Source organism: Strix aluco, chromosome 18, assembly GCF_031877795.1.
Source record: "Strix aluco isolate bStrAlu1 chromosome 18, bStrAlu1.hap1, whole genome shotgun sequence".
NCBI classification, from domain to species: Eukaryota; Metazoa; Chordata; class Aves; order Strigiformes; family Strigidae; genus Strix; species Strix aluco.
In genome coordinates this window covers 13,980,137-13,994,249 of record NC_133948.1, presented here as the reverse complement: position 1 = coordinate 13,994,249, position 14,113 = coordinate 13,980,137, and positions in this window count along the sequence as shown.

Sequence of the window (14,113 nt, the reverse complement as noted above, 5' to 3'; positions counted from 1 at the left end):
GACTGAGGTGAAGCAGGCGTGGAGTAACTTGGCCTTTTCCATGTCCTTTTTCACCATGTCCCCTGCCCCATTTATCAGTGGGCCCACATTTTCCCAGTTCTTCCTCCTGCTACTGATGTACCTGTAGAAACCCTTCTTGATGCTCTTCACTTCTCTCACCATATTAAACTCTAGATAGGCTTTGACTTTACTCAGTCCCACCATGTTCAGATAGTGTCTCTATATTCCTTCTGGGTCACCTGACCCTGCTTCTACCTCTTGTATTCTTCCTTTGTATCTGAGTTTTGTCAGGACCTCCACGTTCCTCCGTGCAGGCTTCCTGCCGCCTTTGCTTTGTTCCCTGCTTGTCAGGACGTTCTTGAGCTTGGCTGAGGTGGTCCTTGCAAATCAACCAGCTCTTCTAGACCCCTCTTTTCTCCAGGACTGTATCACATACAGTTCTTACAAGTAGATCCTTGAAAAGGCCAAAGTCAGCTGTCCTGAACTCCAAGGATGTGATTCTGCTTTTCGCCTTGTCTTAGAACAATTTTGGTCCCTTTAGAAATGGCCCCACAGTCTGTGCTCTGTGATGGCGTGGGCAGTAGACTCACCTTATACACATGACCACTTCTTCCTTACATGAAGGGGGAACGTCTGCTGGCAATCTTGTCATCGCTATCTTATCTGCATTTATGCCATTAGTAAAATTACCCTTTCCATGGTGTTTCTAAGACCTTGCCCACTGCAGTGCTGCTAGGGAGCTTTGAGCGCTACCTTTGTGAAATACCTCACTTCATTCCTTCTTTGTACATTATTATATTTTCCAGATAGTGTAAGCTGTGTTTAATATGGCAGAGTATAGATCCTGGATGGTTGCTAGAATATGCAATTAGTAAATTACTAATTAACTGTAGCAATTTATCATCCTTCTGCTGTGTAGCTTTTTACATAAACCTACCTGTTCTCTAAGGCAATATAAATGAAGGGCCCATCCTTTATAAAATAAACTTACAGCAAAATAGAAAACAGCAGCCTGCCCTTCAGATCAGCTTAAACAGCTTGTGGGGGGACATTTTTCTAACAGAGAGGGTGCCATGAGAGAAGTGTTGACCATCCTTGGGTTCTTCAGTGGAAGGGAAAGTTGCTCATGATAATCTTTGGCTCATCTGAGTTGACGCATTCCTTTTGTAACAAATACAAAATACAGGATGAAGGGCAAGCAGGAGAAACAAAACCTAAAATGAGTGTGCATGTGTGACACAGAGAGATAAGGTGGAGGTAGGTAAAGAGAAGTAAATTCAGATCTGGTACAGGCACATGCAGCTCCAGAGAGTTATTCTGGCCAATTTAAAAAAGGTATGAACATTTCTGAATTGTATCTCTACACAACTTCCCATCTGAAAGAAGGTGAAAAGAGGAGCCCAATGAGACAAAATTACCTGTTTCTGATCACATTTACATTGGGGTAATTATCTTCATTGGAGATGTTACCACTTTACAATGAGATTAGAATCAAATCCAGCATTTGGGAAGCTGAGCTTTAGTTTTTAAAGTCTGCAAATGTGTGCTATTGCAGTCACATGAAAAATAGTTCTGAAATCAATATATAAAGCTATTAAAAATGTGGTTTTGTCTCTGTCTAGTATGGTACATTAAGATACATGTATCTTTGTACGTTCTCTTTCCCCCCCTCTCTGTATACGTATGTATGGGCAGAAATTTTAGAAGTACTCAACATTGGTCAAACTGTCCCCAATGGAAAATATAACATTGACCTCAAATAGCATCACATTTTAGGTCAATGATGAGTGATTTTTAAAATGCTACCCTTAAGTATATATTTAAAGAGGAATCACTAGAGCAAGACTGAGTCTAACTTCCCTGATCCTGACGTACTGTTTGAGAAATGGTGATGAGGGGAGAAGATGGCTGGGCAGAGCTCCCCATTTCATTCGTCCCAGTCCAGCATTGCTTCGGCATTTCTATTGTGATTTCCCACCAGGATTTTTTTTTTTGCAATCTGAAGAGATGTTCAAGAAAGAAAGTGAGCCTGTAATGACTGGTTTATGTCTTCTGTGTTATCAAATGCACCAAGAAACAAAAAGCTGGCTGTGTGAAGCTTTCAAAAGAATAGAAAAAAAGCTTCACATTTGCTAGTTGCTAAATACAACTTTTGGTAAGCACTGAAGTCAAACAAACAACTTTTACGAGTGAGAAGATCCATCTGCTATCACTAATCTTATAGATCGTTCTGTTCTCTGATACTTCAGTATTTTAAATAACATCTAATGGGCCAGAACGTACAAAGTAATCAATGTTATTCAAGCTCCACAGTCATCAGCTGCAGGTATATGCTATCCCAGCACAGTAGGCTTGGAGCCAGAGCCTCGGCTCATTTAAATCAATGTCAGCAGTTTACAACTTGCTCAGAACCTGGCCCCATATCCTTCTAAGAGAAGAGAAAATTCTTGGCCAGCACATAGTCTTGGTCTGTTCTAAAAAAAGATCCTTCATTGATACCATTGGGATGCAGAGCCAGGAGGCAAACATCATTATGCTACTTCAATGCTTAGATGCAAGATTGCTCTAACTCTTTAAAACCGGAGCCCACTCTCTCTGGATTTCATCAGACCTTAGGAGAGAGGTGACCCCACTCTGCCTAATAGAACAAAAAGGAACTAGCAAGGAGAACAAAGCCCGTATTTCATGCGTGTTTATTCTTCTCTTTATAGTTTGTAACACCAGTGCTCCCAGAGACCTTTGTTGGGAATCCAGATTGTCCTGGCAGGCTGCAAGATTCAGAACCCTGCTTGCGTGCTGAGCCATGCAGTCCCACAGGCAGCATTGATCTCGAGTAGCACTCCCATAAAGAGACATATACCTGGCTGTGCTGAATGCCTGGCAGCCTGTCTCTCCCATGCACTGTGGCAGCTGTTACCAATCTTGGCTGCAGACTCGTGGTGGCCAGGAGAGTACATGGTTGGTCTGAGAGCCTGACGGTCTGTCTCTGCCTCTCCCCCTTTCATTTTGTTGGCTCCATGTATTATATCAAATATCTTTAAAGAGCACAGTTTGAATGATGGAGCTTATAATTCCATCTCGGGAGTTCTGATGACTCGAGCTTGGTTCTTGTGGTTTATGATGTCACCAGGACCCATCGATGGAGTCGTAGCCCCATAATTCACCGTTGCCCTGTTATTTATTCTGTGCAATAAATGGCTGCAGTTTAATCACCAGAGTAAATTGCTGAAGCATCTTTGTGGAAACTCTAATGTTACTGTAGCAGTATCTATGGCAACAATGATTCAGTGGTGGTGGCTAATGCAGAGGGAACCAGTAACACTTAGCCCTGTGAACCCAGTGAGAAAGGAGCATGTACCAACCTCAGAAAGATGAGAGCCTCAGGGCCAAATGCAGACATGCTGTAAGTGGAGAAAAATCCATTAATTGCTGTACAGGTACAGGCACTGGGTATAATGTGTAGTCTCTGTGAAATTAGGATGTGGATCCAAACTTTGCCAACCTTTGCAGACTTGTGGTGTTGACTTTATGCAAAAAGATTTTTAGGAAAAACTCGTGACTCTTCTGTAGAGATGTAAGGCAAAAATACTTTTTCTGCGTAGTATTTTATTCCTTTTTCAACTGAGGTAGAAAAAGAACTGAGGATACTTGAAACAAATGGTTCTGAACTTCACAGAATTAAGGTTTGTGTTTGGTTTTCGTATGGGCAAGAGAAACAGGAGATTTTTTTATTTTATCTGAACTGTCTCAGTTGTTCTTGCCTGTTGTGTCCTTGTATCTCTCTGCTTAAAAGGCCTGGTAGGATCTTGTATTTTAGTGTTGGTGAGGCATAACGTTCCTTAAACTAAAAATGAAACACTTCTTTTTGGTAAAATATATTTGGCAACCTGTTTAATATAATCTGAAGATACCTAGTGGTTGTGGATATGCAGTTGGCATTTGAATAAGCATAGGGCTGTGATAGAGTTATCAGCATAATAGAACATTATTATTTACTGTTTTTTACTAAAGTGATATTTATAAGAAGGTTTTGTTTTCCAAATCCTAAGTTTCCATTCAAGCCCCAGATTTTCTCTGTTCTCTGCTTTTTGCTTTTTTCTTTTCCTTTTAATAAAAATCTTCTAAGCTATAACTGAAACCTCTGTTTACTGATTTTAAGAAAAAAGTAAGACGCTTTTCAAATATCTTTCTCCCCTCCTCCTTTATTCCTCCCCACTTTCTATATTCATTAATTTTCTCTTTGGGAAAGAAATTAGGGAAAAAAGCATTCTCTGTTCATCCTCTTTCAATACCCTCTGAATGCTTGAAAAGCTCAACTCTTTTTTCTCATTTCCTCTGCTGAGCAGCCCTAGAGAAGTATTGCGGCGCATGGTATCAGTGCCCTGACAGTCTGCTACTTATGGTAAATGTCATTTTACAATGTAACTTTTTTTTTTTAACTAGAGGTTTATGATTTTCTACAAGGATCCATTGTTTTAAGCCGTGCAACCAACATGTGTTTCTTGAGATATCACTTACCTTTTAAGCAAGTAGCAATTGAGTCTTGGTCATCAGACTTGGCTGTCTCTGGATTCATACGGTTATTCTGTTCTGGTAACCTGATACAACACAAGGAGGTAAGAGCAGAAAGAAAAGCCTCTTAATTTATGGTGGGTCTCAGTTCTAGTCATGTAGTTGCTTAGACTTTGGTTTTATCATGAATCATTTTTAATGACAGTTGAAGAGAAAAGAGTTGAAAAGCAAATCTTGGCTTTCTCATCACTGACAGCTTTTCATAACTTAAATCAGACCTTTTTATGGCACAGCCTTGCAGTACAGGTATTATGCAAATGAAAGGCTAAACTGAAGGACTGGCCAGCAGGAGAGCAGAGAGCTTTTTTCTTCCTAGCACAAGATATATCTTTACAGCGGTGATTTTAGAGCTGTCTTTAAACAGAGAGCAGTTTTTCAAGTTGTGGATTCCTAAGCATTGTCCATGGAGTCCCTCATAGGAAAACTGTATTTCCTCAGAGGAAACTTGACTTTCCTGGTCACCTTTCAGAAGGCCCTTAGAAGTTCTCCAGGAATGTCCTTTGTCTGTGTGGGCGAAAGGGTGAAAAACCTAAAAGTTGATGGCAAAAGCCCTCATGGACTTCAATGTAGCCAGAATGTCACTCCTCCCTCCAGTGGGCCTGGCGCCATCTGCATGTAGAGAGACCTCAGTCAGTGGGTTGGTGGGTCTCCAGTTAGTCATTTTCTTTGGGGTGCATGCTGTTGGCAGCAGTCAGCAAAGAAAATTGAGAAAATTACTGGTTTGGCATCAGCTTGCTAAGAGACCTGGTTTAAGGTCATCCTTCTTCAGCAGAGCCTATGGCTGTGCATTCAGTAATCAAAAGTAGAAATTTAATACTGATCCACTGAGTGTGGGCAGGAGAAGACACTGTCAGAGATGATGATCTGGTGTCCAGTGAAGTTAATAGAAGAGAGGCTCTCCCTGCAACCAGAACTTAATTGGATACTGGTAATATCCTGCAGTGCATCTACATGGCAAGTTCCCATCAGCACTAATGTGGCTTTCAAAAAGCTAATCTCTTTTCCCGGCATGGCAACTCTTGCCCCCTTGGTGCTGTTGTTATCTCCCCCATCTTTTGTGTGCTTGGCCTATCAAGTCATCGAGTCACTGTATTCATAGTGTTTGTACTTGCTGTGGCAAGACCCTATGCCAGGTTGAAGCTTCTCAGTGCAGTTGTGAAACCAGAAAAATAGATTTCTTGGACCCTAAGGGAGCACTGAGATGCCCTGCATGGTGTGCCTCCCACATCACCACAGACTTCACTTGGCTTCTGTCATTCTTGTGTTTCTTCCATGACCTCCAACTTTTTCCTTTTGGGAGACATCTTTCCAACTTAGGTTGGCTACATACTGTGTTCTTTCTGACACATTTTGACAAATTCAGTTTGATTTTACCCTGGAGGTCTTTCTAGACTTAATTTTATTATTGTGGAAGGTCATCAAAAGGGTAGTGCTATTTAAAGGCCAAATTGTGTCACATTTACTCATGGGGCTAGTACTCTTCTTGTGGAAGATGTCCATTCAGTTAAATGGAACTATACATGGAGTAAATGGCATCAGTTGTAAGCAAAGGCACAGGAGCCTACCTTACTCATGTCAGTGGACTACTCAGAGAGTAGAAGTCAAGTCCTTGTCCTTAACATTGATTTTCCAGCCCCTGTTGTTACAAGGTGGCTTTCTGGCCCCCTCTAGTGACTGGCCACATAGTTTTATGAGTGAGATACAACCCTTTTGCAATCAGACGCAGCCATTTTCACTCCAGTAGCAAATGGCTTAAAATTTAGAAGTGGCATTTAAAATCCTGACATACTGAATTTGTTCCCTTTTGCTCACAACCCTCTCCAGAGCATCATGTTTCCGACTTGGTGGAACTTCTTACAGAGTTGGAAACTGTTCACAGTGATTAAGGGTGAAACAATCCATACTGATATAGCTGTGGTGGCATGGCCCCAGTTACGCTCCCATTAGCCCAAAGGTTCATGTTCATTAAGGGAAGCTGGATGGTTTTGGTATTACAGCGACATTAACAAAGAAACAGCCATGAATTGAAGGGGGTATCAAAGAGTACCAAAGTGTGAATGAAGATGTAGAACTTTCTATTGAATTACAATGAAACCTGGAGTGAGAATTTGAGTTAATACAGAAAAGGCATTTTCAAAAGCCTTTCTTTTTCTTATTCTTTTCATACCACTGGAACTGCAAAAGAGGATCTCATTTAAAATGTGAATTAGAAATTTTATACTTCTTATGGCTTTGTATTCTTGAGAAGCAGATATTTATCACATGCCTGTTTCCTTGGGGGAGTGTGCAAGGAACTTTTGGAACAGGTTTTCTACTTCTTGGCTATTGAGGAGCAGGACAGTTATTTATTCCAAGAAGCTGGAGCAAGATTGACAGCCTGGGGGTAGACCTAAAAGCGCCATAACACTTTAGGCTTTAGATGCTCTGAGATCGTTTAGAAAGAACTGCCTTGGTCATTTAGTGCCCTGGTAAATCATTTATTCTGATCACCGACTTACAAATTCCCCCTCACCCATCCTATCAGATGAAATGAGCTCAGTATGCAGCTCCCTGGCTTGTGTACATAGCTCGCTGATCATAACCTGGCAGATGAACTGCAACAACCCAGAACTTTAGCAGGGCTCCCAGAGCAGCCTGGTAAACCTCCTCAGTCAGGAGCGACCTCGGTCAAGTTAGAACTGAAATTCAAATTCCTCTGACAAACAGGGTGTCTGGAGCTGGAGGGTTTGGATGGGATTTTTCCCCTCTCGTGTTACTGCGTGCTGCTGACTGCAATCGGGATGCATACTGTTGAAGGCACTGCAAGCCCCTCTGCTTCTCCCTCCTCCCACCATGAGCCTTGCTGCTCTTTGGCAATCTGTTTCAATTCCCCTTCACCTCAGCATGGCCAGGGTCCCCCAGGTTACCCAGTGATTCATCTCTGTGGAATTTGCAAGTGCTGCTTCTCAGCTCCTACCCAGGTTGGCAAGAAGGTTATTAAAGCATCAGAGATTAACCAGAACCTCCTTTGGTGAATATTTAGGCTAAGAGCACTTGATGCCAAACATGTTATTTTGCATGTGTATTCTGACACCACACTTTAATACTGCACCTCACACTTCTCTATATGCGTGGGTTTGAACACCTTTTCCAACGATGATCATATTAGAGGATCCCTGATGCTTCGGGAAGCTACGTGGGAATTGACTTCAAGTAGAAGCATGTTTGGATTGTCCTATTTCTATTTCTGAAGCCCTCTCAAGGAAGCTCGCTCTCTCTTCTCACCCCATCGCTTCCAATGGGACCGAGTCATTGCGTTCAGTGTGTGCACAGTGACACCTCAGAGAGACTTGGACTGTTCTCTTGTCTCACTTCCACTCTCTTCCAGGCTGGATGCACACCCTGGAGGTATGTGGTTTGTCTCAAGATATAAGACTTCCCCTCTCAGAAACTACATTACTTGAGCAAGCCACAAAGGGCTGGCAAAGAGGGAGAGGATGCTCATGTTAGTGCAGCTTTCCTCAGAGATCTTCCCTGTGAACTCCATGCAGTTGGAAACACACTCTCCCTCTCCTGAGCTCATGTGTGTGCACATATACATATTCCCTCATGCAGCGATTTCACTTATGTGTAAGTATACAGACACATACACTTGCTTACAGATGCACAAATACTTTTCCTTTGTTGTACTCATGCATATGTGTAGAGACAGAAATTCTCTGATTTGAGTGCACGCAATCACACCCGTGCACACTCCAACCTGCTCTTTTATACATGCACATTAATGCCCCAGTACACCTGCACCCTCTCTCTTGCAAACATGCATGCATGGATGCAGGCACATCTATGCACCCTGCAAAGATATTCCAGAATTTGAAGAGAGAGATTAATAAATTGGGCCTGAAGGGACCTCTTGAGGTTTAGTCCAACCACCTGGCACAAGCAGGCTCAACACTGGATTCAGGAAAGGTTGCTCTGGGCTTTGTCCAGTCAGATGTTTAAAACCTCCTGGGTCAGAGATGGGGTACCCCAAGTTTTTTTTCCTTATATCCAGGCAGAACCTTCACTCCTTCAATTTTTGACCGTTAATTTATGTCTTTTGCTTTCCTGCCACACACCTGAGCAAAGAGCCTATCTTCCTATACCTACAATGTTATCAAGAAGGCTGCTATTAAGTGCCCCGTAAACCTTCTACAGGGTGGGCAAACTCAATTCCCTCAGCTTATCTTCATAGGTCCTGTGCTTCAGCCCCTTGGTGGGGGCTGACCATCTTGGTGGCCCTCTCTTGGATTTGTTCAAGTTTATCAGGATCTTCCTTGTGCTTATGGGCCCACAACTGAGTATAGACTAGATGGGGTCAAACAATTAGAGAGGAATAATCATTTCCCTTGCTCTGGCTGTGCTCCTGTTGGTACAGCACAGTATGCTGTTAGCTTTCATTGCTGTCAGGTACCTGTCACCTGGGTGTCCATATGCTCTTGGCTGGAATTGGACTAATAACAAAATAGTAATAAATAAGAAAAAACAACACTGAGCTTTGCTTCTTACCAATCTGGGCTAAAATTTAGTGGATCTGAGATCTCAAGCAGTTCCATGACACTCTTCAGGAGATCGCAATAGTTGATCCAGCTTTGGGAGAACAGGGTGGATAAGATGACCCACCAGATCTCTTGCATGTCTTTTATAATTCTGTGATCTTGACCATCTTTGCTCTTACTTTTGACCTTGAAGGTCCACTGAACATTTTGCTTTCCCCATGTTTGGAGGCATTCAGCCATTTGAAATTTCCTCCTTTTCCAGTGTCCATACTGGTCACAACCATAACTGCCTTGTCCCAGTCCCATCTTCCAGAAGGAATATGAGATAGCTATCCACAGTCGCTGACTGTGATGATCTGCCCAAGGACAAACGATGCTCTCAGTGCTTTTAGTAGTGCCAGTGCTCCTGCAGTAACATGGTCCCCAGTGGAGGTAATAGCTGTGCACTTAGAGGTTGTTCTGTGGGTTTCATTCACATCGTCTACACATCACAGGTTTAAAACCTTGAAGTACTTAAAGTGTGGAAGAACTTCAGACTCTGTAGAGACCCCTACCTACCCCTGTTCTCTTGCGAGGCCTGCACTGAAGGGAAAGGGTATTTTTTTTCAGCTCCTTTTCAGACCCCAGTTTGGAGAAACCCCGTTTATACACTTTTCAACTTTGAACAGAGAGGAATCCTGAGCAGAGCTGGTGAATGGGAAAATAGAAAAACAACTGCAAGCTTTCATTTTAAGAAAAAAATCTAAAGGAAACTGACTTTTTCCAGCCTTTTGCCATTTTTTTGCAGTCAAAAGCATTTGCCAAATTCTGTGAAATAACCCAAATCTAGATAATAAAATATTCTGGTGACTAAAATATTAGGCAAAAAAATTCACCCAGCATCGAATTCTGTTCTGTTTGTGGTGCTGATTTCACGTAGCTGCAGTAAAATCAGAACACCTGCAAGGTGGGCATTAAGTGGTGCAACTTCGGGCTGTCACAGTCAGTTCAGTTTCAAACCAGGAGAAAATCTGAAGCAAAGTGTAGGTTTTGGTGTGCTGTTTCTTAGAGGGATTCTTTCTCCTTTAGTTCCTACTTTTTAGATGGAGATGATGACAGAGACTGAAGACCTGAGTACTCCTCATAGCCAACTATTTGTGATTTTTTTTTTTTCTTTGCCCGTAAGTCAGTCTGCTTGGGAGATGACTTCTCCATGAACTCACCACTGCTGCTGGAGGAGCTTAAAGGTTTAAGACTCTCATATGTCCCAAAAAAGCATGAAGCAGAGGGAGGCGGTTGCCCTGTATAAGGTAAGCACAGCAGCCTGAAATGGCTTTGATTTTTTTATTCCACACAGTGCAAGGGCCACTGGTGTGTAGGAGTATATGTGATGCTAGTGGTTAACCAGAGGTTCATGGAATGGTGACCTGTGAAAGCTTTCAGACATGAATGTGTGTGGATATATATTTATATACATTTTTTTTTAGCTACCTGTGGCTCAGTGTCAGGGAGGCTGGGCTCTGGTACTAATTATAGATTTGCTCAAGAGCAGAATTGGATGGAATGGCTTAAGATTGATAATACCTTAATTAAAAATAGCAGTTGACCTCTATTATATGTTTCCATATGTGTTTACTTTTAAGACTTTAGTAACAATTATTTGTGAGCTATCTTCAAATATACACAAATGCGAACATCCATCTCTGTCAGTGTTGGTGTGTGCACCCTCAGGGGACGTGTATGAGGACATCATGTGCATTTGCAGAGGGATTTCTCATGTGGTGTGTACATCCTTTCACACAGCCAGTGCCGTGGAGATGTTCATGGGATGGCTGCAGACTGGGTTTGTGTATGTCAGGATATATTGCTATCATTGCATGGTTTTTCCAGACTTTCACACATGTGCATTTTAGCACAGAATGAGCACTGGCTAGTTTGGGAAGTGACACATGCTTTACATTCAGGGGCCAATTCCCGATTTTCCTGGTGAAGCCAAAAGTGTAAGCAACACAGTTTCTACTGAGCATATTGCCTCTGACTGACAGCTTGGGTGCAGGGGGGATGGCTGTGTTTGGCCTTGCTCTCTATTGCTCTGAAAACAGCAGCAGACGCTCTTGACTAGCAAGTGATGCCAAGTGCAGCATGTGTGATAGTGGCCAGAGGCCTGGCCATTCATCTCAGCCAACCCTCCATGATTTTGTCTCTGGCCATTCTCAGTCAGACTGCTTTAGAGACAACCTTCTTTATGAAATATTGCTGCTCTATAGGGACTTAAGGTTTAAGTCTCTCATCTGCCTCAGGTAAGTATAGAGCACAGAGTAAACAGTGATGCTGGGGACGTCTGCAGGTTCACACGTTGCTGTGTTCGTGCACGTGGATCTCAGCGTACAGTGAGGGTGGTTTTACCCTTATCCTGCCTGTTGGTGTGGGTGCATAGCTGGGGGAAGCCGTGTCTGAGTGCGTGTTTGTGTCGGTGCATCTGTTTGTGAATGCATGTGTTTGTTTCTGAGCTGTCGGCGGGGAGGCAGCGTGCATGTGGCACTGCGAAGGGGTGTGTTATTCTCACATCCTTGCTAGCAGCAAACAATGTCATGTCCCTACCTGGACTGCAGTATGACATACACCCTAAAAACAACAGCAACAACAAGCTACAGAGCTAGAGGAGAAGGCAGAGCTGCTCTTTTTGATCATCAGTTGGGAAATCCTGCCAGCCCCAGCAAAGCATGCTGGGATCCAAACTGGCTTTTGGATTGGGACTCGGAGTGTGAAAGAGAAGCAGTAATTTGTTTGCCATTGCCCTCAAGCCAGGAAATCCAAACCCCAAGCATTTCCCAGGCCACAGCACATTCGAGTCGAAAGAGAGTGTCAGCGAATCGCTCACACGTACAGACAGAAACACACACACGCACGCGTGCACACACACGGGGAGAACATTAGGAAAGGAGAATTGTTCCAGCACCACTGCGGTTAAGATGCCGAGACAATCTCGAGTTTTCAGGCCATAGCTGTCAGGATGCTTTGGTATATTCATCACCCCCCACTCCATGGTGATAAAAATTTACACAGCCAATGAAACGAAGATTAATTTCATGTGAAAAGCTGACAGAATGGCCCATGTCATTGCTTTATTTGTGCCAGCACTCAGTAACTCGGCGCAAGTTCCATTGAGGTGGCAGACACCCCGTCCCCTTGAGCCATCTCTTCTCCTCTCTAATGATGCCACCGTTTTGACAAAACCAAGCAACACAGCCGGTATGTGCGAATTTGGAATTAATTTTCTTTAGAAAGGTCAAGTATGTTAATGAGCTTTTGGCTGCTTGTGTTTTCTTTCTTGTGTTTTTCCCCTACTAATGGGGGAAGAGGGGAAAAAAAGAAGGGGGAGAAATAATTACAGAAATAAAAATGAAGGAAGGAGGAAAAGAAGGAAACCGTGAGCATTTGAAAGAGGCAGGATTCAGTGTAGTTTTCATTCAGTTCTCCTTTTCCAGGACTGAGGAAGACTAATTGTATCAGTGCAAGTCTGTGCAGTTTGCTTGAAGCTGTTGAGTGAGGCCGGGGATGTCATGGATAGTGGAGTTGGTGTAACCTGGCACGGAGGAGGTGAATTGCACCTCCTTTGCACTCAGGAATTGACGGCAGCCCTGTGTGTTGGCAGCTGGCTTCGTTTTCCATCACAGAATGGCTGAGCTCTGCTCAACAGGGGTCTGTGTGTGCTGGGGGAGCAGAGAGCAAACAAAGGTGAAGGAGAGAAAGGGTTCATGTGCCCATTAGTGAGAGGAAGCTGGGAAGAAAGCTCAGCTGCCCTGAGCCTGCTAGTTGACCCTGCCAGGGCCCACTAGTTCATTCAGTTTAGAAATGTGACAAATAGGCAGTTTAAAGAGAAATTGTCACCACCTCATGCAACTGGCATGAGATGTTTGAAGTAACTGTGATGCCAACCACCTCTCATCCCTATATTCCCAAAACTCCTGCCTTTATTCCTGCAAGTTAGAATTTGCCACTTCCTAGCATCCTCATGTCAGGAGCTGCCTTGATTTCTCAAGGGGTTGAGTGATGATCAATGTGAGTAAAGGTGGCAGAAACAGAAGACGGTGTGTCAGGGCATGAGGGAGTGAAGCTGCACGCCTGGCTCTGCTGCTCACAAGTCACACTCACGTGGGTAGGACATTTAGGGTAGGACTCACCTCACCTAATTTTAGTCTTCTTAAGCAAAGTATCCAGACTAAACTAATTGTCAAGGTTTCCTTTCTTGTTAACAGAGAACAGTAAGGAGGAACACGTATCCCACCTAATTTAAGATGAGAGAAATTCCATTCTGGCAAGGAGTTTCTTTCTCCATTGAATATAGAGAGAACTTAAACAATTAGCTTGGACTGAATCCCTCCTTTTTAGAGGTTTAAAATTATGGGGCGTGATTTCCCCCTCATTCTCTTCTCCCTGCTCCCATTCTGACTCTTATTTCCATATATAGTCTAATCCAACAGGCAGAGGAAACTCAGCGGGTCTCATAGAGGCTGTATTGGCAGTATAAAATCAATGTCTTTCACTCTAGCTCGCCCAGGCTGGCTCCATGCTTATCCACTGTTGTGGCAATACAACCTTTGGCTGTGATCTGGTCATTTCTCCCCAGCTTTGCTGGAGTAAGCCCAACATAGGGATTCTTGGGCATTGTCCAAAAAACCTTTGTTGACTTTGGAGGGTGCATGTTTTGCCATCCTGGCTACAGTGCAAGGAGAAATGATGTGGAATGTAACAGTCCCAATGTCACACATGGCGTATTTAAGGGGGTCCTTAATCAGAATTTCTTTTTTGTTTTACACCTTACACAGCTGGTTCTGCTGTATGGATCCTTCTGCATGTATGATCCTTGCATGCTCACCACATGAGTCATTCAGCAGCAGGGCTGCCTCAGACTCATGTCTGGGGCATGGATTTCAAAAGCACTCAAGTGACCAAACTTAATGATTTTCAGCTGACTCCTAGTATTGTCCTAAACATGGAATTCCTACCCATAAACCACTGTGCTGCCCACGCTCTCCCCTCTC